The sequence below is a fragment of the Mustela nivalis genome (genome assembly GCF_964662115.1).
Source record: "Mustela nivalis genome assembly, chromosome: 2".
Taxonomy (NCBI): domain Eukaryota; kingdom Metazoa; phylum Chordata; class Mammalia; order Carnivora; family Mustelidae; genus Mustela; species Mustela nivalis.
The window spans coordinates 129,597,831-129,624,054 of NC_139021.1; the positions used below are offsets into that span (position 1 = coordinate 129,597,831).

At 35.0% G+C, this 26,224-nt stretch overlaps 1 protein-coding gene across 3 annotated transcripts in view; it reads right to left on the reverse strand.

Moving 5' to 3' along the window:
- The window catches only part of CTNNA3 (catenin alpha 3), a 1,840,263-nt gene that overhangs the window by 1,461,814 nt on the left and 352,225 nt on the right, over positions 1-26,224 (reverse strand). The gene's annotated exons all lie outside the window — the stretch shown is intronic.

Here is a 26,224-nt window from a genome sequence, read left to right on the forward strand (position 1 = left end):
CTTTCTTCTCCCCCAGGTTACAGGTCTCTTCTAATTTGGTTAGTGCATATTTTCCTGGGGTCCTTTCTAACCTTTTAGTATTTCATTCCCTCATTCATCTACTCTTATCTGGATAAAATGACAAGGCAGAAAAACTTAACACACAAAAAAAGAACAAGAGGCAATACCGACAACTAGGGACCTAATCTATAAGGACATTAGTAATATGTCAGAACTAGAGTTCAGAATGATGATTATCAAGGTACTAGCTGGGCTCAAAAAAGCATGGAAGATACTAGAGAATCCCTTTCTGGAGAAATAAAATCCCTTTCTGGAGAAATAAAAAAATTAAAATCTAACCAAGTTGAGGTACAATAAAAAATGGAGGCTCTTACTGCTAGGATAAATGAGGCAGAAGATAAAATTAGTGATATAGAAAACCAAATGATGGAGAATAAAGAAGCTGAGCAAAAGAGAGACAAACAGCTACTGCACCACAAGGGGAGAATTCAAGACATAAGTGATACCATAAATGAAACAATATTAGAATAATTGAGATCCCAGAAGAAGAAGAGAGAGGGAGAGAAGGGATATTGGAGTAAATTGTAATACAGAATTTCCCTAATATGGCAAAGGGAACAAGCATAAAAATCCAGGAGGCACAGAGAACCCCCCTCAAAATCAATAAAAATACATCCACACCCCATCATCTAATAGCAAAACTTTAAAGAGAAAACCCTGAAATCAGCTCAGGACAAGAGGTCTATAACATACAATGGTAGGAATATTAGACTGGCAGCAGACTGATCCACAGAGACCTGGCAGGCCAGGTAGAACTGGCATGATATATTCAAGCACTAAATGAGAAAAATATGCAGTCAAGAATACCATATCCAGCTATGCTGTCATTGAGAATAGAAGGAGAGATAAAAAGCTTCCAGGACAAACAAAAACTAAAGGAATTTGCAAACACCAAAGCAGCCCTACAGAAAATATTGAAAGGGTTCCTCTAAGCAAAGAGTGAGCCTAAAAGTAACAGACCAGCAACAGTCAACTTTATACACTAGCACTAAATTCATATCTTTCAATAGTTACCCTGAATGTAAATGGGCTAAATGCCCCAATCAAAAGACAAAGGGTATCATAATGGATAAAAAAAAACAAGATCCATCAATATGCTGTCTATAAGAAACTCATTTTAGACCCAAAGACACTTCCAGATTTAAAGTGAGGGGCTGGAAAACAATTTATCATGCTAATGGACACCAAAAGAAAGTTAGGGTGGCAATCCTGATATCAAGTAAATTAGAGTTTAAGCCAAAGACTATAATAAGAGTTGAGAAAGGACACTATATCATACTTAAAGGGTCTGTCCAACAAGAAGATCTAAAAATTTTAAATATTTATTCCCCTAAAATGGAAGCATTCCCCTAAATTGGTTTTTAATAAACCAATTAAAAACAAAATCAAAGAAACACATCAACAACAATACAATAATAGTATTATTAATACTATTAACACCCCCCTCACTTAAATGGACAGATCATCTATGCAAAAGATCAAAAAGGAAATAAAGGCTTTAAATGACACACTGGACCAGATGAACATCACAGATATATTTAGAACACTCCATCCCAAAATAACAATACACATTCTTCTTTAGTACGAATAGAACGGTCTTCAGAATAGATCAAATCCTGGGTCACAAATCAGGTCTCAACCATTACCAAAAGACTTGGATCATTCCCAGCATATTTTCATACCACAGTGCTCTGAAACTAGAACTCAACCACAAGAGGAAAGTTTGAAAGAACTCAAATAAAAATAGGCTATAGAGCATCATACTAAAGAATAAATGGGTCAACCAGGAAATTAAAGAAGAATTGAAAAAATTCCTGGAACCAAATGAAAATAAAAACACAACTGTTCAAAATCTTTGGGACACAACAAAAGAGATCCTGAGAGGAAAGTATATAGCAGTACAAGCCTTTCTTAAGAAACAAGAAAGGCCTCAAGTACTTAATCTAACCCTACACCTAAAGGAGCTAGAGAAAAAAAACAGCAAAGAAAGCCTAAACCCAGCAAGAGAAGAGAAATAATAAAGATCAGAGCAGAAATCAATGAAATAGAAACCAATAGAGCAGTAGAACAAATCAATGAAACTAGGTGCTTGTTCTACCAAAGAATTAATAAGACTGATAAACCACTGGTCAAAGTTATCAAAAAAAAAAAAAAAAGAGAGAAAGGACCCAAATTAATAAAATCATGAATGAAAGAGGAGAAATCACAACAAACAACAAAGAAATACAAACAATTATAAGAACATATTATGAGCAACTATACATCAGCAAATCTGATACTGTGGAAGAATTGGATGCATTCCTAGAAACATATGAACTACCAAAACTGAACCAGGAAGAAATAGAAAATAGAGCTACCCTACAACCCAGCAATCACACTACAGTATTTACCCTAAAGATACAAATGTAGGGATCTGAAGGGGCCTGTGCGCCTGAATGTTTATAGCAGCAATGTCCACATAGCCAAACTATGGAAAGAACCTAGATGTCCATCAACAGATAAATGGATAAAGAAGATGTGGTACACACACACATGCACACACACACACACACACACACACATACACAATGGAATACTGTGAAGCCATCAAAACCCTGAAATCTTGCCATTTGCAATGACACAGATGTTACTAGAGAGTATTATGCTAAGCAAATTAGTCAATCAGAGCAAAACCATTATCATGTGATCTCTCTGATATGAGGAATTTGAGGAGCAGGGCAGAGGGTTGTGGGGGGTAGGGAGAGAAAAAATAAAACAAGATGGGATGGGGTCAGGAAGGAGACAAACCAGAAAAGACTCTTAATTTCAGGAAACAAACTGAGGTTTATTTTGAGGTTTGTTTTGAGGGTAGTAGGGGTAGGGATAATGTGGCTGGCTTATGGACACTGGAGAGGGTATGTGCTATGGTGACTGCTGTGAAATGTGTAAGACTGATGATTCACAGACCTGTACCCCTGGGGCAAATAATACATTATATGTTAATTTTAAAAATACAAATAAAAAAGCAAAATGGGTTTCTTGTAGACCAAAAAAAATAAAATAAAAAGACGTTAAATGGAGGGGGGGGACTGAAAACACCAGGTCAAATAGCATATGTTTTAAAGTACATTAAGCTTCATTATGTGCCAGCCACTTCACATAAATTATCTCACCTAATCTTCAAAAACCCCAAATGGAATATATTTTTTTGCTGTTGTACAAATGTAAAAATTAAGGTCAGGGTAGTTACACCTAAGGTCCACATCTCAAAATCCAGGACTGTCAGAAGCCAGAAAGAAAGTATAGGAAAACCAGACAATCAAACATTTGGCCCTCCCATATTTCAAAATCCAGAAGATCTCTTACCATAGAGAAGGCAAGCCTAAGCCTTATTTACTATCTGGTTCTGCTATTCTTGATCTAATCATAAAATATAGCATATTCTGTAAATTCATTTTAAGGTGCTACAAAGAATAAAAGATACTTAGTTACTTCAGTAGTCAAGAAAATTATCAATTATCTTTTTATTGCTTATCATTTTTTTAAATTTACTTATTTATTTGTCAGAGAGAGAAAGAGAGCACACAGCAGGCAGAGGCAGATAGAGAAACAGGCTCCCTGTCAAGCAAGGAGCCCGATACGGGACTCAATCCCAGGACCCTGGGATCACAACCTGAACCAAAGGCGGTGGCTTAACCCACTGAGCCACCCAGGCACCCCGCTTATCATTTTTTAAGCAAATAACATGAATTGAACAAAGTTTTTAGAAGGTCTATAAGGAATGTTTAGAACAGTGGTATCTATTTAAAATGTAAATGCCAGCAGTTCCAACAATTCCATACTCGGAATGTTAAAATATGTATTATCTGCTTTTTATGACTTAATTTGATCAATCATAGACCTACACATCTGTAAGACACACAGCCCCAAAGATCCTAATCCACTGTATAAAATTTAAACAAAATATATTCACTGCATACCTTCATGAACACATATGCTCAGTTGCATGACTCTCTTATATATTATAGCCCAAATTATTAGTGACTTAAAGGTGTGGAAATAGGGGAATCCCTGTTAGTACAGTCAGTTTAGCATCTGACTCTTGGTTTCAGCTCAGGCCATGATCTCAGGTGGTGAGACTGAGCCCAGCAATGCACTCCAAGCTCAGTGAGGAGTCTGCTAAAGTTTCTTTCTCCATCTACCCCTCTCCTCATTTAAGCTCACACAGGCTTTCGCTCTCAAGTAAATAAATAAATCTTTAAAAATAAATAAACAAATAAATGTGTAAAAATGGCATGACTTCAGTCAACATAGACAACAAAAATATCTAATGATAAGATGGTGATATATATTTAGGTTGTTTTGGAGAAATGGCAACTAAGTAGAATTTTCAAGAGAATATAAGAATGTCTAATATTTATCCAAAAAACTGATTCATCAAAGAAAATCATTCCTAAAATTAGGTACTAGCTAGTTATGAATACTATCTAGTATCAATACTACTATCTAGTTAGAAGAAATAGAGTTTTAAAAAAGAGAGAAATATTTTCTAAGTAAAATCTTTTCCTCATATTTTTACTTTATAATTCACATATATATCTTAAAAATCCAGTCCCTAGTATCCAGGAAAATGTGCATTCTGCATACTAAAAGATAAATACATATGATGACCTATGAATGCAATGAAACAGAATAATAGAATAAAACACTTAGAAAAAAACTACAACATCTTAAAAACAGACTCTTCATAAAAGCCAGTATTTTTTCAGGAGAAATTTAAACCAGATTGAAATAAAACTCAAATAGGATTCAAAGACTATTCAATTCTAATAAGAAAGAAATTTCTATTCTCTTGTAAATGAAATTTGTTACCAAATTACATTGCTTTTGAGGACTACAAAATGCAAAACCTTAAAAATCAAGATTTAATAAAATAGGCAAAATGATAGTAATAGCTAAAATATACATAACTCTTCTATGTGCCAGATTTGTGCTAAGCATTTTATGTGTGTCATCACTTTCAATCCTCACAAAAAGAAATTTGCTTTGTGTACCCATTTCTAAGCAGAAAAATTGAGGTGGTTAAGACATGTTACCAAGGTTATATCACTAGTGGAAAAACTAGACTTTAATTCAAGCTGTTTTAATCCAGACTGTCCTCTATAACCTACTACATATATACAGTAAGATAGTTCAAAATACTAGATATTTATTCATAGAGAGACTGGCTAAAAATGCCAATTATTGCCCTGATCTATCTCCAAGGCTTATTTTGTAATCCCTCCCTTAAAATTCCTTAAGTTTTTCTTTAATCTACCTAATATATGTTTCAAGGATTTAAAAAAAATGATTCTGGCAATCCATTTTCAATCTGTAACATGAAATTGACATGTGAGTTATGCCAAATATCCTTATTTATTCATCACTTCTTAGATAACAGAATATATAATGTGACCAAATACAGAAAAACATAAGGCTTAAACGTATGTGCTTTGGAGTCAGACCTTACGCATAAGGATTCATATCACATCTTGTGTTTTTTCTAGTTGTATAATAAATAATAAATAAATCTGTTTCCTCTTCTATAAGGGGAGGTATTAATTCCTGCTTCATAAAATAGCCATGAGGATTAAATAAAATAATACACGTAAAGTAATTAGTACAGAACTTAAAACATGGTGAGCTTCTAAAACATAGTAGTTATGACTATTTGTACAATGGCTGGAATTAACAGTGTGATGTATGATACAAGGATAAAGGAAAGGTTATTGACCTGCATAGTAACCAGAACTATGGCTTTGGCATGAAAGACAAATTATCTAACCTAGTCCACTGATTTTTCTCTAAGTATCTACAGCACTTGCTGTTTACAAAGCATTTCTCCTCTCTCTGGCTCATTTCACTGTTATCTCTAACAAGTGATTAATTTTCATTTTTTTCATTTCCTGTGACTTGTTTAGAAGCTCCTTGCATAGTACCCTTACATGTACCCAAATAGTTTATTATCCCCGACACAATATTTAATGGTCAATGTACTTGATACCCTCTGGTCCGTTTTACTGTGTAGCAATCTGCCATGAACATCTTCCTAGAATGAGGCTAAAAGATTATTGAAAAGACTACCCAGCAGAAGCAGAAAACTTTATATACTAAGAAAATCTCTTCATAAGATTTACCAACATTAATACAGCTTTCCATGAAAAATAAAAGTAAATGTAAAAATGGACAACAGCTGCTTTACCTAAATTTTGTATAAAATACTAAACTTTATGTTTGTAACATACTACATTTACTTATCAAATATGAATATGAAATGGCACTACATCATCTTACTTCTCAGGCTCCATAATCAGTCACCCTCTCATTTTTATTTCTACAAACTCCTAATTGACTTTCCTTTGAAGAGCTATAAGGAAACCATAATTTAAGGGATAGAACTATTTTTTCCCCAATGTTTGCAATAAAAAATAAGAAGGTTTTAGTTTTACTTAGCAGAGTAAGCCATTAACAGGAAACCATGAAACTGTAATACATTTTAGATTCAGGTGAAAATAGTAATGGCTTTGAAAGAGCAACATTTCTGATTAGCAATATGAAACAGAAACAGATCACGTGGTTCCAGTTTTGTTTTAACCCAGAATGTTCTGTGGTCAACATATATCACAATTAATGTTATTCAGTAACTCTAATGCATTCATTACAGTTTGTAGCCCTGAAATGTCTTCCTCCTTAACCAATAATAGATAAAATTAACCATTCCAGTTTAGGATACTGAATTGTATAAATTCCTACAGAGACTTGGTAGATTAGGAATAGTATGAATAGAACTATCAGCAATTTGCTAAATCAAAAGGAATGTTTAAGTACTTATTTCTTTAATGCTATTAAGTCATATAAAAAATTATTCTTGAAAATAAAATTGCTAAACTTGATAGAGTAGACTTTCTCTTCTATGAGTAGATTAGATTTGTCCAGCATAACATCTTGAGGAAAATTCCTTCAAAGATCTTCTTTGAGGTGGATGAAAGGAGGCCCAGTAAAAATAAAATCCATAAAGCTAACAGATAAAAGTCAGCTTAAACTGTTCCTATCAATGAGTGTCAATTTTTGTTCATTTAATAAATATTCTCATATGATGAAGTTCCTATACTAAATACTATCTCAGATTTCTAAGTAGTTCAAAGTGTTAAAGATTATTTATAGGGTCTCCTGGGTCGCTCAGTGGGTTAAAGCCTCTGCTTTCGGCTCAGGTCATGATCCTAGGGTCCTAGGATCAAGCCCTACATAGAGCCCCGCATCGGGCTCTCCGCTTAGCAGGGAGCCTGCTTCCCTTCCTCTCTCTCTGCCTGCTTCTCAGCCTACTTGTGATCCCTGTCTGTCAAATAAATAAATAAACATCTTTAAAAAAGATCTAAGTTTACTCCTTTTAAATTACATATCTTAAACGCTGTAGGTCCAGTCAAACATGAACACAGTGAATGGACTCAACTTGATGAGTGAGCAGAAGGCTAGCTGAGGACAAAGCAGAAGCTGGAACCCTAAACAGATCCCCACCATGTGAAATGTGTGACATTCCTCAGGCACGCCTGACTGCTCTCAAGGAAAAACAAATAGTTAACTGGTAGAGATCACAGTCCTGCAGGACAGGAGTCTCCCTCACTTTACAAATGTCTTAGTGATTTACATGGAAAAAGCTTTCTTATCAATAGCTTAACTTCCAGAGACCCATAATTCCGTTTCCTTAAGCCCTAACATAACCCTCCCCTCCATAAAACTGAGGAAAGCCGAGTCAGAAGGAAATGTAAATAAAATTGAATTTCTTCTAAACCTGAAGCCCATTGACAAGGATGTGTGATAGGAGGAATGTAACATTCCTCCAGGAAACTCCCAACTGTCTTCCGATTTATGCCTCATTAGCAGGAAGAACAGCCTTGGCTTGAAAATAACCAGGTCTCCAGCATCCTGAGAGTCTTCTCTAGTATATGACAGTCCTTCTGGACACCCCTTTTGTCTTCACTTCCCCAACTCCCAAGTATATAATCAAGCCATCTCAAACCAAGTATATAATCAACCACAAACCCAGGGCAGTTCTTTCTGCCCACAGGTCCTGTCCCCGTGCTTTAATAAAATCACCATTTTGCATCAAAGTCATCTCAAGAATTCTTTCTTGGTCATCGGCTCCGAACCCCACTTATATTCCAAAACTTCATCAGACTCATTAAAAAATTCCCTGCAAGCTTATGTAACACCTGCCAAGGTTATAGATTCTATTTGAAAGATTTTACTATTGTACAAAAAGGACTGGATCTTATTTGACCCCAAACATATCTCCTCCTCCCAATGTTAGTAGAATGTTGGCACTCAGTGGGCACTTAATAAATGCTTGCTGAAAAAAAAAGAAATCAGTTTGTGGAGATGCATATATACATAAGGAAAACTAATACTCAGAAAAAACATACCACTGGAGACAAGATATAATGGAGAAAGACTCCTTATTGGCACAATTTCAGGGTAATTATATACATACAATCACCCATAATTTCAAGTTTAAAATGTATTCAAATAAACCAAATTAATTATCTCAATAATGTTACCTCTGTCCCCCCAATTTTTCTATATATGTGCCCTTCTGTCCCTCAATTTCTCTTCTCTTAATTGGATAACATTTTTTAACTTACACTAGCAACTTGGGAAACATTTTTACAAATGAAACGTTTTGGTTTGATTTTTAAGAAGAGTGGATAAAAGTTACACATAATGCCAAACCAAACAAATCTATCAGGCACCTAAAATTGGAACCAAGGAAAGGAATCATATAAAAGTGACTCCAAGTTCTGTCAGTGGGGACAGGAGTTAAAAAGAAGATTTAAAAACACTCGGTTAAATCAATCTTAATTATTTTTTCTATTGAAGGGAAATACTGATTTGATTTATAAAGTTTAATTTCAAATGAGAACATCTATTAACATCTCCTATTAACCATTATTTTTTATATGGATTAGGAAGATAAGTAAAATCATCTGCCTAGACTGAGATGGTTTCCAGTTCTAATTTTTGTTCAATAATGGGTAGGTCCAAATCTAATTCTGCTTGCTAATGACTATAATATATTGCTCAGGCAAACTGGAGAAACAGAATATTCACTTACTTTCAGCAATATTGTTAAAAAGTGATGCAATGAGTTTTAGTTGAACTAAGTGCCTTCACCAATATCTTAATTCACTCTAAAGATTCTAATACTGGAAACATACCACCTATTAAATGAACATGAATAGAATGGAATTTGTATATTTGTTGGGGATTGGCCCCTATCACTAACTGTCCCTTCTTTAATGTAATTTAGGGCAAACCACAGTGTTTCATGCTCTCTAGCCAATTGCCTATTATCTGTGAGAAAACATATACTTAAAATTGTTCTCTTGAATTCAAAAAGGTAAAGTACTTCAAAGACAAGGAAAATCTTTCTTAAAGGCCTGAGGGAGAAAACAGACTTTAAAAAATTAACAAGGCATCAGAAGTTGCAAAATTATAAAGCCTTTTTCACTAGAAGAGAAGAGCATTAGCAGCTAAGGAAACCCAGTCCCTGGCACCATAAAATGTATATGTACCTTCAAGTTGGCAGCGTTTGAGTTACACAGAAATACAAATTGAATCATATGAGAAATTAGGTCAGGATATTTTCGATAATAATGTCTAAGACCTGTACCTGCATAAAGCCTTGATACAGCCAGCTATTATAAGTTGATTTCATTTAATTTGATTTTTAATAAAATCATCCATTCCAATAGTGGCAGATTTTATGCCAAGCTCTAATGTGCCCAGTCTCTCAGAGCTAAAGCCACAAACAAATGAAATCAATAAAGTCAGGTAGTCAGGTCAAGAACTGGGTTGCTTCTCCATTTCTAAGGATTTCAACACAGGTTTTAATTATACCAGGTAAGAAAAAATTTAAAAAGACACATTATCTGGCCCCTAATCCTAAATCTGCTACCTATCACATGTGTTCTCATAAAATTCCCATTACTTGTGTTTTTGGGAATAAAAAAACATTCCCAAATTAAATGCCAAGACACTCTGGCATTTAATTATCCTTCCCTCCCTTCATATGAATGACCCACATATTTGATGGATCATCCTTTCAGCACTCGAGACTAAATTACAGATTCATATCTTTAAGATGTTTTCCTATCTTAAAAGTTAAATGGTATGCATAATGAGTGCTGAAAGACTTCATTAATTAAATGTGCCAGTTAAGAGGACTCAGCATAATGTTCAGAAGAAAGAAAGAATTATAGAATTGAATCAAACTATTTAAAGTCTGAAAGTTAACTTACAGATCAATTGGTCTAGCCCCTCATTTGAGAGCAAGGAAACTGGGAACAACAAAGTAAGTCACTAGAGGCTATGAGAGTTGCCAAACTTGATACAGCTCTTTGGAGGCAGAAGCTGAAGTGGAAATAGAGCTACAAACTTCTACTTCAAAACTTTTTTTTCCCCCTATTAACATAAAGGAATTCTGATTCTCAAAAAGCTAGCTTCCACTCTTAGTCTGAAGTGACTCCTTTTAACCTCTTTACCTTAACTGTAACATCTTTGAAAAGTGTTAATATAATTTTAACTATGGCAAGAATGTTATTTCATTTTATGAAGAAGTTTGAAGACAAATAGCACCATTATAATTATGACTCATCTCTAAAAGTTTAATGTTTCAACCTTTGCTTCTTATTGTCTTTTTATACAGCATGATTAATGCAATCTACTTCTTGTGACTGTCACAAGAGCCACAAAATCTCTCACATCTTTCATAGTGACTAAGTTTGAAAAAATCATGCACAATAATTTTTCCTTGAATGCTTGTGTACATAAATTTACCAAATAAAAAGATGATACCATTCATTCACCAATATCAGGTAAAGTACTATTTCATCTTACAGAATCTTACTTCAATGTTTTTCACATGTCTAAATTAAACTTAAACCTCACTTGCATTGCCACTCTGTAGGAAAATGTATGGGAGGTGACAGAATGAGTATATATTTGAAGAAAGGAAAGGAAAGAAAGAGAAAGAAAGAAAGAGAGGAAGGGAAGGAGAAAGAGAGGGAGGGAGAAATAAAGAAAGGAAGAAAAAATTAAAAAGGGGAAAAAACTAAATGGATATGGATGATAAATCTGGTGATAACAGATAAGGCACAAAGAGACATGAAGACATAATAAGAATAGGAATGTGTATGTCAGTATATGTTTAGGTATCGGTGTTAATGTGGGTTTAGGTGTGTATGTAAGTTTGCATGAGTATAGTATGTGTTCATGTGTTTGCAGCTGATCACAAGGATACAGGCAGAAAAGAGCTCAGTATTACACTGTTTCAGACTAATCTTTTTCAGAATAGGACTGCGATGAAAGCAGCAGCAAAAAGGGTCAACTTAATTCTGATCGATACACAGTGACTACAGTAAGTAGTTACTTATCAATCTGCGATTTCTCCAGAGACCTCAGATAGAATGATAACAAACCAAAAAAAAAAAAAAAAAAAAAACCAAAACAAAAGCAAAAGCAAAACAAAACAAACAAACAAACAAACAAAAAAATGCTAACCAATTAAATACACTGTTGCTGGCCAAAGGTAGAAGCATTACAGTCCTGAGAGTATCCTGAAAATGTCAGTGCCGCATTGTTCTGTACCAAGAACTGTTGACAGCTTGCAAATGTATCTCCCCTTTAAAAAATTTCCACCATAGCATCCAAATTAAAAAGGAAAAAGTAAAATTATCTCTGTTCACAGATGACTTGATCTTATATGTAAAAAAACCTAAGATTCCAGACAAAAAAAAAAGAAAGAAAGAAAAACCCTGTTAGAACTAATAAATTCACCAAAGTTACAGGATATGAAATTAACATACAAAAATAAGTTACATTTCTATACATTAACAATGAACAATTCGAAAAGAAAATTAACAATACATTTACAATAGTATCAAAAAATAAAATACCTAGAAATAAGACTAATAAAGTAGGTAAAAGATATATACACTGAAAACAACATAACATTGCTAAAAGAAATTAGATATAACACACATTGAAAGATACCCTGTGTTCATGGAGTAGGAAGCTTAACATCTTCAAGATGTCCATATTACCTAAAGCAATCTACAAGTTCAGTGCCATTCTAAACAAAATCCCAATGCCATTTTTTTGCAGAAATATAAAAATTCATCCTAACATTCACATGAAATCTCAAGGTATCCCAAATAGCCAAAATAATTCTGAAAAAGAAGAACAAAGTTGGAGGAGTCATACTGCCTGGTTTCAAAAGATACTGACTGCCAATCTACATTAATCAGAAGAGTGTGATAGCAGCATAAAGACAAATAGACCAGTGGAACAGAAGAGAGCCCAGAAATATGCCTTCATGTATATGGTAAATGATCTTCAACAAGGATGCCAAGACCACACAACGGAGAAACAGTCTCTCTTTAACAAACGGTTTTGGGCAAACCTCCACATACAAAAGACCAAAGTTGGACCCTTATCTTACACCCCTTACAAAAATTAACTCAAAATAGATTAAAAATCTAACCATAAGACCCAAAACTATACAACTCCTAGAAGGAAATAGGAGGAAGTTTTATAACAGGGAGTAATATCAGCAAAATGGCAGCTTAAGAATTTCCAGCACTTGTCTACTACCCCAAACATCACTTTGAAAGCTATCTATACACGAAATTACTTTCACAAGAGCCAACAATTCCAGGTAAGGGATTAGCATCTGAGTACAGCACAGAAATAAGAAAGTCAGAAAGGTAGATTCCATTTTCCCCATCGGCCCTCCCCCAAACTGGGGTAGTTCAATATGGAGACAGACACTCTCTCTGCGGGAAAAGGAATGAGAAGTGACTACCCGACTTCTCCACAGACCACAGAACCAGTCCACCCAAGCACCAGACCAACTCCATGGCCCTTTATGGCCCCCTGTAGCCTCCCACAAACACAGGTCCCTGGCTCATCCCAGGGCCTGCCAGCTCTAACACCCCACGGTGGTTTCTCCAGAACCAGCATGCTTGTGGGCTTCTTAAAACCCAGGCTCCCGACATCCCAGTGCTTGGAGCTACAGGGGGCTTTGGTGACACCATCAGTTCCAAACCAGTGACCATGAACTCGGGATCCAGGCAGGCACCTGTGAATCTAGACTTCCAACCAGCACCAAACCAACTACTGTAGATCCAGGATTTTGACCCACCCAGCACCAGACCAGTTTGAACATCCCCAAGTTCCCCAGCTAACCCCAGCACCAAGTCAGACCTAACAGACATAAACTCCAGACTAGTTCCCATAGACCTAGGCTCCCAACCTTCCTTAGCATCAGGCTAGTCCTATGGCCCAAGCCTAGAGGCCAACCCCTGAGGCCCTAGGTTACAGGTTTATTTCCAAGACTCAGCCTCAGGATCACCCAACACCAAATTGGCCCATTTGGCCACAACCTCCAGGCTGACTCCAATGATGAGGCTTTCGTCACATTCTAGTGATGGACTGAGCCCCAGAGACCCAGACAATAATCCTACCACAGTGGTCCATGGCACCTGAGGACCCAGAATCCAGATCTACCCTTGCAGACATTTCCTAAGGGAAACAACCTATACGTTACTAGAACCCCAGAGAAAAAAGGGAGTAAGAAAGGAGCAGAATGCTTTTTTCAGAAATAATGGCGGGGGGGGGGGGGTAGCTGAGAACTTCCTAAATCTGGAGAGAGATTTGGACATCCAAGTTCATAAAACTAGCAGATCACCCCAAAATGTTAATTGAAAATGATTATTTCATGTCAAAAACAAAATAAAATAAAATGACCCTTTCCAAGATACATTATAATGAAACTGTTTAAAATTGAGAAGAAACTTAAAAGCAGCAAGACAAAAAAATTCCTCACATATAAGTGGACCCCCCCATAAGGCTATCAGCAGATTTCTCAGCCGAAATCTTACATGCCAAAAGAGATTAGAATGATATAAAGTGTTAAAATTGATATAAAGTGTTTAAAGAAAAAAGCTGACAAACTCAGCAAAACTGTCTTTCAGAAATGAAAGAGAGACAAAGACTTTCCTAAATAAACAAAAGCCAAAAGTGTTCATCACCATTCAACCTGCCTTATAAGAAATGCTTTAAGGACTCGGTCAAGCTGAAATGAAAGGACACTAATTGGTAACATGAAAGCAGACGAAAATATATTGATAAAGGTAACCAAGGAGTCAAATACATAATACTCATAATGCCATAATATGGTGATATATTAAACACATTATACAAAGGTTAAAAGACTAAAGTACTAAAAATAATTATAGCAACAGTCAAAATCATATGTTAGGTCACAAAACAAGCCTCAGTATATTTAGAAGACTGAAATCATACCAACTATCTTTCCAACCACAATGATATAAAAATAGAAATTAACAACAGGAGGATAACTGAAAAATTTTGTGAATTTTCATGAACATGGAAATTAACAACACATTCCTGAATAACCAATGAGATGCTCAAAAAGGGTCTCAAAACATGTTCATCATCACTAGCCATCAGGGAGATTCAAATTAAAACCACATTGAGATACCACCTTACACCACTTAGAATGGCCAAAATTAGCAAGACAGGAAAAAACATGTGTTGGAGAGACTGCAAGTTGGTGCAGCCACTTTGGAGAACAGTGTGGAGATTCCTCAAGAAATTAAAAACAGAGCTTCCCTATGATCCTGAAATTGCACTCCTGGGTATTTACCCCAAAGATACAGATGTAGTGAAAAGAAGGGACATCTGTACCCCAATGTTTATAACAGCAATGGCCACAGTGGCCAAACTGTGGAAACAACCAAGATGCCCTTCAACAGATGAATGGATAAGGAAGATGTGGTCCATATATACTATGGAGTATTATGCCTCCATCAGAAAGGATGAATACCCAACTTTTGTAGCAATATGGACTGGACTGGAAGAGATTATGCTGAGTGAAATAAGACAAGCAGAGAGAGTCAATTATCATATGGTTTCACTTATTTGTGGAGCATAACAAATAGCATGGAGGACAAGGGGAGATGGAGAGGAGAAGGGAGTTGAGGGAAATTGGAAGGGGAGGTGAACTATGAGAGACTATGGACTCTGAAAAACAATCTGAGGGTTTGGAAGGGGCAGGTGGTGGGAGGATGGGGGAACCAGATGGTGGGCATTGGAGAGGCACGGATTGCATGGAGCACTGGGTGTGGTGCAAAAACAATGAATACTGTTACGCTGAAAATAAATTAAAAAAAATTTTTTTAAGTCTCAAAAGACAAATAAAAAATATCTTGAAACAAACAAAAATGGAAACACAACATAACAAAACATGGGTTGTAACAAAACCATGTTTATAGTGATAAACACCTGTATTAAGAAAAAGAGAAGGATGGGGTGCGGAGTGACTCAGTCAGTTAAGTGTCTACGTTTGGCTCAAGTCATGATCCCAGGGTTCTAGGATCAAGTCTTGTATCGTGCTCCTTATTCAGTGGGGAGCTCCCCCTGACTGTTGCTCCCCCTGCTTATTCCCCGCTCTCTCGAGCTGTGTCAAATAAATAAATAAAATCTAAAAAAAAAAAGAAAAGAAAAGAAAAGAAAAAAGGATATCAATAAACACCTAACTTCATACTTTGAGTAACTAGAAAAAGAAAAACTAATCCCAGCTATAACAAAGAAAAAAGTTTGACTACATCAAACTAAAAAGCTGGGCAGCAAAGGAAAGAATCAGCAAAGACTGGAGCAGATTAAAGACCAAAAAAATTAAATAAATGAATGGGAAAAAGTCAGAGAAACTAACAGCTATAGAAAAGATTTTAAAAACTGACAAACCATTACTTAGACTAATGAAAAACAAAGAATGAAGACCTCAAATCTATAAAATCACTAATGAAAGAAAAGTCATTAAAACTGACACTACAGAAATACATAGGATCATAAGAGACTACCATGAAAAATTATATACCTACAAATCACACAACTTAAAAGAAATGGATAAATTCCTAGAAATAAACAAATTAACAAGACTGAATAATAAAGAAATAAAAAAATAGGAGCAGACCAATAGTGAGTTAGGAGATTAAATCAGTAAACAAAATCCTCCCCCCAAAAAAAAACCTGGAATAAGATGGCTTCACTGGTGAATTTTATCAAACACCTAAAGAAGAATTAACACCAATATTCTCAAATTCTTACAAAAACTGACCAAATGGAAGACACCCAATCTCATTTTATAAGAACACCATTACCTTGATACTAAATCCAGATAGGAACATTATAGGAAAATTAAAACTACAGGCCAATATTCCCGATGAACGTAAATGCAAAAATTCTCAACAAAATATTGGCAAACCAAATTCAACAGTATATTAAAAGTATCATACACTATGATCAAGTGAAATTTATCCCTGAAATGTAAGTATGGTTCAATAAGTATGATATATCACTTTAATAGAATGTAAGAAAGGAAGCACATGATCATTTCAATAGATGCAGAAAAGCCATGTGAAAAAATTCAACAGCTTCATTATAAAAATGCTCAAGAAATTGGGTATAGAAGGAATATACACCACCACATAATGAAGAACATATATGACAAGCCCATAGTTAACATCATACTCAATGGTGAAAGCTTGAAAGCTTTCTTGGTAAGATTGGGAACAAGACAAGGGGACCTGCTCTCACCACTCCAAAGCAACATAGTACCAGAAATCCTATCCAGACCAATTAGGCAAAAAGAAAATAAAAATGAAAATCATTCAGACAAGAAAGAAAAATGTAAAATTTCTTATTTGCAGTTGATATAATCTCATAAATAGAAACCCTAAAGATTTTTAAACTAATAAATGAAATTGCTGGATACAAAATCAACATGTAAAAATTATTTGCATTTCTGTACAATTACAACAAGCTATCAGTAAAAGAAATAAAACAATCCCATTTACAATAACATCAACAAAAATAAAATACTTGGGAATAAATTTAACCAAAGATGTGAAAGATCTATACAGAGAATACTATAAGACACTGATGAATGAAACTGAAGCAGATACAAATAAGAATAATATCTTGTGGGACACCTGGGTGGCTCAGTGGGTTAAGCCTCTCTCTCTTTGTGTCAAATAAATAAAATATTTTTTAAAAAAAAGAATAATATCTTGTGCTCATAGATTGGAAGAATTAATACTGTTAAAACATCTATACTATGCAAAGTCATCTATTGATTTAATGCAACTCATACAAAAATTGCAATAGCATTTTGTACAGAAACATAAAAAACAATCCTAAAATTCACATGGAATCACAAAAGCCCCCAAACAGGCAAGGCAATCCTGAGAAAGCAGAACAAAGCTAAAGGAATTATATTTCCTGATTTCAAACTCTATTACAAAGATGTAATCAAAATAGTGGCACAGTGGTACTGGCATAAAAACAGACAGATGGGCCAATAGAACAGAACTGAGAACCCAGAATAAACCCACACATATATGACCAATTAATATTTGATAAGGGAGCCAAGAATACTCAACAAAGAAAGGATATTCTCTTGAGACATTAATATGTAAAAGAATCAAATGCTCCCTATTTTATACCACTCACAAAAAGTAACTCAAAATGTTAAGACATAAAAAAAAAAAAAGACATAAAACTCCAAGAAGAAAAATAAGAAAAAACCTCCTTGACGTTAGTCTTAGAAATGATTGTTTGGAGATGACACCAAAAACACACCAAAGTATAAACACATGGGACTACATCAAACTAAAAAGCTTCTGGGAAGCAAAGGAAATAATCAACAAGTGCAAAGACAACCTATGGAATGGGAGGAAAAATTGAAAACCACCTATCTGTTAACAGGTTAATATCCAAATATATAAGAAACTCATACAACTCAATAAAAAAAACATTTAATGGGCAAAGAACTTGAATAGACATTTTTCCAGACATACAAATGGCCAATAGGTACAGGAAAAGATGCTCAATGTCACTAATCATCAGGGAAATCCAAATCAAAACACAATGAGATATTACCTCACACCCATTAGAATGGTTATTATAGAACAAGAGATATCAAGTGTTGGAAAGGACATAGAGAAAAGGGAACCCAGTGGCAATATAAGTTGGTACATCCACTATGACAAACAGTATGAAGTTTCTTCAAAAAATGAAAAATAGATCTACCATATGATCAAGTATTCTCAATTCTAGATATATAACCAAAAGAATTGAACACAGACTTCCAAAAACTATTTGCATTACCATGTGCATAGCAGCACTCTTCACAATAGCCTAGAGGTAGAAGCAACCCAGACTTTCTTTGACAGATGAATATATCAAAAAAATGTTGTATATACAGTTGACCCTTGAACAACATGGATTTGACCTCTGTGAGTCTACTTACATGTGGATTTTTTTCAATATATACGTGTATAAAACTAAATGTATTTTATCTTCCTTATTATTTTCTCAATAAAACATTTTCTTTTTTCTAGCTTACTTTAAGAGTACAGTATATAATACATATAACATATAAAATATGTATTAATTGACTTTATGTTATCAGTAAGGCTTCTAGTCAATGGTAGGCTATTCGCAGTTAAGTTTTGGGAGTCAAAAGATACCCAGATTTTCAACTAAATGTAAGGTAGGGGTCTGTGCCCCTAACACCCACATTGTTCAAGGGTCAACTGTACATACATGAGAACACTGTTCAACCTTTAAAGGGAATGAAATCCTATCACGTGCTACAATGTGAATTATGATAAATGACTGCACTTATCAAATATTTTATGATTCTACTTTTATGAGGTATCTAAAGTAGTCAAATTCATAAAAACAAAAAGTACAATGGTGGTTATCGGGGTAGAGGTAGAAGAAAAGGGGGAGCTGTTTTATGCGTATAGAGTTTCGTATTTATAAGATAAAAAAGTTCTGGAGGTTTGTTTCACAATCATGTGAAAGTACTTAACCCTACTGAACTGCACTCTTAAAAATGGCTAAACAGTAAATTTTATGTGCTTTTTTAACCACAATAAAAAAAGAGAAAATGCCACTAGACATAGATATTAAAGAAGCAACTAAATAGCTATTTCTATTTACCTAAACAAGCTCCAGAGGAAATTATGTGAAGTGTTTCAGGCAGAATGAAGCTATATTTTACTCAGAATGGATAAACCTCGAAAGGTGTGATTTCCTGTGCTGTTCAGAGAATGATGGAAGGGTTAAATAAATAGGTGGACTAAAGGGGGAAGAAAATTTTAGAGGTTCATACCTTGGAAGATATTTAAGTTAGGAAAGCACATTGCAAAGTTCCCAAGATGTTCACATAGTATATTTTACCATTACAAAGCCTCTAATTAAATATCTAGTTCTATGTATCTTTCGACATGTAAACTCAATTAAATGCCAACTGAAATAGCTTTAAATTACTACCTTTAAATATTTCCCTCCTACTTCCATAAATAAAGCAAGGAAAGTAAATGGCACTAAAACCAGCTGTGATGTCCATCACAGGAAAAAAACTTTTTAAAACCCGTTTTCTATCAAATCTGTAAGACAAAAGAATTCATCCTGATACTCTCTCAAATGTGCCCCCCCAAATTTTTTTTAATATTACTTAACTCATTCTCACTTCTGGTTCTTACAAATTAGAGTGGTTTTATAATTTAGTTAACTTTAGAAAATAAGCTTTGCTGACATCTTTTGCTTTGGTTTTCCTCAGTTTTATACACATTACAAGGGTACCATGGAGAAAATAACGAAATAAAGGAATTTTCAAAATTGTAATTAGGAGGTGTCTTCTTTACCTTCACATGAGCCTTAAGAGAAGTGATTATAATCGAAATTTGGAGGTGGAAAGATTTTGACTCTGTAAGAAAATGAAACCTCTTGGGCAACATTTAATGGACAGAACCTAGAGCCGACTTATATAATAGAAAATGGATTGACAATGGCATCTGAAAAGGAAGAAAGAGACATGTAGAGATGTAATTACATAAGAGATGTAAGATCCAGAAAAGTAAGAAAGGAAATGAGATAGGAAGAATGAGATCAGCTTCCACGCTCTATCTGTAGAGGACAATGGAGGGAGTGGGACAGACAAGAGAGTCCTTGAAAAGAAATACAGTAACAAAATCAAATAACTGAAAAAATGAATTGATAGTGACCAAAAATCTATCTGTGGTTGTCTGTATCCAGGAGTGGGGAGGGAGCTTGACTGCAAAGAGGCATGAGGGAACTTTCTGGAGTGAGGAAAATATTTTATATTTTGATTGTGGTGGTAGTTACATGGGTGGCTATAGTTCTCGAAACTTAACCAATCATTAAAATGGGTATATTTTATTGTATGCAAATTATACTTCAATAAAGCTGGTTTTTAAAAATCAAATGTTTTCTTAGTCATGTATCTGACTTACTATATAAGGAAAAAGAACATGAAAAGACTGTTAAAAAGAAACTTGCATGAATAAATAAAGCAAGGAAAGCATAAAACTATCCCATAATCTTAAGGAATAATGTGCTCTAGAAGAATAAATTTTATAGAATATTCAAGCTTGTGTTTTTTAAAAGCTTCTATTTTTCCAACTTATTTCCCCTAGTATTTTAACCCCAATATTCTTTCTCCCCGACTGGGTCACTGAATCCACTGATCCATGTCTTTCTCTTTCTCTCTCTGCCACACACACACACACACACACACACACACACAACTACCAAACTACATCCCTGTTCCATATCTTCTTTTAACTTGGACTTTTAAGATGATTTTTTAAAGAATTACATCTGAAAGATTGGTGAACAAAAGATTTAAATTCATTTGAGGGAAATTATTAAAGGTCGCTTGGTTTTCACTGGAGCCCCATTCAGAAACAGGGAATAGAGAAGTAATAACTGAACTGAGCATTTACCAGGTTGGCAAAAGGAGCACAGCATTCTAGACAGTGAAAGAAGAACGCACCAACAAAAGAAATAGTTAAAGCATCAGGGAACCATAGATAGTCAATATGTCTGGAAATGGAGTTTGGGCAAGCACAAGTCAAAGAAAGGGCTCAGAAGTCTGAAGTGCTATGATCATTGACTCTGAGACAGCACAACCTGCATTGTGAAGTAATGTATCCCAAACAAGTAATTCCCTAGCAAATAATGGATGTTCATAAAAAACTGACAAATGAATAGACAGATGGATAGATGGATGAATAAATAAATGACGGGCTTGAACAACGGAGAGCCTAGTAATTATAATAAAGAGTCTAGACTTTGTTCTAAAATCCAGCTTCTACCAGTCATGATAATAAATGGCCATCGTGAAGTATGCCACAAGGAATTTCTTAGTAATTAAGGCCAAAGTACTGCAATTTGCAAATGATTTACTTCTGAAATACAAATAAAAGCCTATCCAACTATGCCCCTATAATATTACCCTCTTGTTCATTCTAAGATACTTTACTGAGCACAAGAGTAAAGGATGGAGTTTTAGCTAGTTCCCCAATAAATGCACATAATCTACAACCTTTCTATCTTAGGCCATGACTGTCAGTAAATCACCACTACCAAACAATCAATAACTATGGCAATTATAAATTATTGAAGCCCGTGCTTCCTAATATATTTTAAAGTTTTATCAAAATTGAGGTATACTAAAGTGTATTAAGCATATGAATATCATTATTCGTGTACACTAGTGAAGGTAACAGAGAGTCATTGAATAACTTTTTTTAAAAAACTGATACATAATTTGTGTTAGAGAAAAATCGTTTTTTGTGACAAAGTAGATTAGTGAAGCGCATGAGACTTAAAGCAGGAGAGTGCTAGAAATGTATAGCTGAGAAATGGGTAAAATCGGACTAAGGTATAGAAACGGACATGCAGAAAAAAAAAATGATAATAAAAGTAAACAGCCAGTAAAATCAACAGACTTATGCATCAGTTAAACTTGCTCCCTTGGGCAAAGTGGTTTGGCTTACAAAACAGGGTCAAATACAGAACCTGGGTAAGAGATAAAAGAAAAGGATCACAAGAGACAGGAAAGATAATAAATTCCATACTACACATGTTGAATTGCACACAAGCATGTCAAATTCGGAGAGTTCTGTAATAGAGGTACCAATTAGGAATCCTTACATAAAGATGGTAGATGAAACAGCCTGGAGAGTGTGTATATGCAGTTAGAAAAAGAGAAAATCACAGAAAGAACTTGGGAAAAAAATCACTACCACTTTTAAGGGGTAGAACAAGTAATAGGAACCCCCCCCTCAAAAAAGGTGCAAATAATTAGAATCATAGACCACGAATCCTTCCAAGTACAGTTCCCATTAGTGCAATTTCTGGCACAGTTTTGGTAGTTGGTAATTACAATGAATAATTAGAAAGCAAAAAACTAGGAAAGAACTATAGTAAAAGGTCTGGTGATGAATACAGAATCAACCTTTAAATGGAACAAATAACACTGATAAAATTTTTAGATTAAATAACTGACAACTATGGCAACAGAAAAAAGGAAAAAGTAACCAATTAAGGCAATGTATAGAGAATACTGTATCAGAACTGAGAGGAAGAGGGAGGAGATCTGGTATAGTACATGTGTGTTACTTTCTCATCTTTCACAGCAAACCACTAATGGCTATACTGCAAATCCCTGGATATATGCTCTCTTTGTGCTGTACAGGCCTCTATAGCTTCCCAGCTGTGCCTTGTTCCTATGACCACTATTGCAACAGAGAACTAGAGAGCCGCTGAAATAGACACCAAATGAGTACAAAGTTTTATCTGAAGACATGAAAGTTAAAAAACAGTGTTGATTCCAAACTCTGAGAACAGTTTCCACTTTTCATAACAATAACAGTATCTTTTATGCTCTGTGTCACTTGTGATAAATACTCTTCTGAGTAAAGTCAACAGCTCTTCCAATTTTACTTTAATCTCTTTTCTTTCACTAAATTCAAGTAAAATTAAATTAATACTTGGTATTTAAAATACCATGTATACTGTGATCCCATGTTCCTAAAATTATATCTAGCTATATTTTGCTCAATATAGACACATTGAGAGATGTCTGGAAAGATGTTCAAATGTTGAGAATAGTTATTTCTGGAAAGTAGAATTTGGAGTGATTTTCTGACTTCTTCTTACTTTCCTGTGTGGTTTAAACTTGTATAATAATCATATGTGATACAGACTACAAATCATATGTGATACAGAGCATAAAAGATTCATAATAAAAGTTACTGAAATTTTTGTCTAGGGTCTTAGTACAAATAGAATGATTCTAATAGCTAAATCTAATGAATTTACCCCACCACCATCAACAAAAGCAAAGCAATACATGATTAAAAATACATGAAAGGAATCAAAACTAAAATGGGACATCTTCCAGATTCTGTACTTTGTGTGTCATACCAATCTTAAGTAGTGGTAGACAATTTATGCTTATACAGTTTTGATGCCATCTATCTCTGACAGAGTCATTTATACCAGATAACTTTGGTTGAAAGAAAACAGCATAAAGTATTTAACAGCAATACTTATTGCAATATAGAAGTACTGGTAATGAACAGAGAATTTCTTTATCTATGAAATAATATGTCATGTCTTATTCCTCACATGCAGAGGTAGTTACTATTTTCTCCCCTAAAAATAAAAAGTATTTTTAAAATGCCTGTACTTCTACAAGTAAGTGAAACCATACGATAATTGACTCACTTTCTTGTGAAACATAAGGAATAACATGGAGGACATTAGGAAAAGGAAAAGAAAAGTGAATTGGGGGAAATTGGAGGGGAAGACAAACCATGAGAGACTGGATTCTGAGGAATTAACTGAGGGTTTTGGAGGGGTTGAGGGGTGGGAGGTTGGGTGAGCCTGATGGTGGGTATTATGGAGGGCCCATATTGCATGGAGCACTGGGTGTGGTGCATAAACAGTGAATCTTGGAACACTGAAAAAAATTTTTTAAAAAATGCCTGTACTTCCAAATCCACATAATAATTAAACAGCACTGAACTTAATCTTTAAAATTTATTCTAAAGGATTCTTTTTACTTTTTGTTTTGATTATCAAAACAACAACAAAAAGGCATTATTAAATTGCTTTCCATAGCTGTCACCAAAATCGTATCTTTAGCACAGACCTCTCTGCACCCAATATTCATTTCTTTAATGCTTAAAAGCAGTAGATGTTTGAAAAACTTTCCATCTTCTTTTCAGTCTGATTTTATTTTGAAAGAAAAAATTAGATAGCAATTATCTGTTGACTTTATAAGCAGCTCATATCACCTTGGGTTTTAAGGCCAAACACCTTGCTTTCTGGATTTAAGTTCACTAAATGGTCTTTGGCTACATGTCACACACTTTTCAACTGTGCCTTCCTGGTATGATTATTACAGAGTTGTTATTGAGAGAAGTTAGCTTTACCTTATTTCTATAACCCTTGTAAAAAACTGCAATTGAATCCTTTAAAAGCAAGAAGCATATTAATAAACTCTTCTTTATTGAAATATATTCATGATGGGGACAAAACAAAGAAGACCTTCACAACAATAAAAACAAATTTTTATGGGGAAAGGAGTAAGTGTTAGGTATGAAGACATTTAACTGAGTTATCAGACATTCTAATAAGAAGGGGAAATATCCCTATTAGGTATTTAATATTTATTTTACCTCATATTCAGAAATTGGGCTCCTCAGTCACTCATAGGATATCTTAAGTGGGAAGAACTGAACACGTTCTGCCTAAGCCACCCTGAAGAATTTTGTGTCTGTTTGTTATCAATTATACTAACCTTAGTAAAATGCAATAGAGTAAGTCAGGAAGATTCTCTCAAACATGGAGGAGAGAAAGATTTTAAAAAGATTAAGACATGGGGCACCTGGGTGGCTCAGCGGGTTAAAGCCTCTGCCTTCGGCTCAGGTCATGATCCCAGGATCCAGGGATCGAGCCCCGCATCGGGCTCTCTGCTCGGCAGGGAGCCTGCTTCCTCCTCTCTCTCTCTGCCTGCCTCTGCCTACTCTGTCTGTCAAATAAATAAAAATAAAAAATCTTTAAAAAAATAAATAAAAATTAAAAACAAACAAACAAAAAAAAAGATTAAGCCGTGTATATTCTACATTGTATCCTCCATTCTCTCACTGATGACCATATGACCTTAAATGATATATCTGTCATCACTTAGGGCTTACTTCTCTACCTACAAAATGAGCAACTTAGCCTAGATCTGCAGTTATGGAACATTTGTGCCTTAGAGAATCTAAAGAAATAAAAACTACTGGGTCTTTCCTCCCTGACACGTACACATACATAAACCAAAGAAACTAGTAATGTCTTACAGGGTTCAATAGTGTGGTTGCCAGTCCCCTTTCTGAACCTTAACTCTTCAACTTCATCTCCATATTCACTCATCTCCCAGCTACACTGGCTTCCTTGCTTTTCTCAAATATGACACACAAGCTCTCACCTTAGGGTAACTGCATTGGCTGTTCTCTCTGCTCTGTTCTTTTTTTAACCTACAAGATTTTGCTCAAATGTCACGTTCCCAATTAGGCTTACTCTGTTCACCTTATTTAAAATGTAACCTGCATCCCTTTCCAGTATTGGTCCTTAGCCCTGGCTTTAATTTCTCCCCCAGAGCATTTATAATCTAGATGTGCGTGAGAAAGTTAATATAGCAGACCTGACCGCTATCCTTTGAGAGTCCTACTTACAAGGTTGGCCCTCAACTGGCAAACAGGAACTTGGATTTCAGAAGAGTTTTCACAATTCCAGAACTGATAAGAATAGCTCATTACATCTAAAACTGTTTATGTAAACAATATGGTTTATGCTGGATGCCTGTTTTCCTTAGAGTAGTATACAAAACTGGTATATGCCAGGGAGTGCCTATTTGACCAGCCCCCAGTAAAAACCCTGAGAACTGAGGATCTAATGAACTGAGCTGCTAGACACACTTCAGTTATGTTGTCACAATTTGTTGCTGGAAGACACAAGGGCATCCACATTACTCAACTAGGAATGGACTCTGGAAGTATGTGTCTGATCTCTTCTTGATTTAACCTTTGTGCCTTTTCTCTTTGCTGATCTTGTTCTATACCCTTTTACTGTAATCAGTATTAGCTGTGAGTATTACTATATGCTGAATTTTCTGAGTTCTCCTGTAAATCATTAA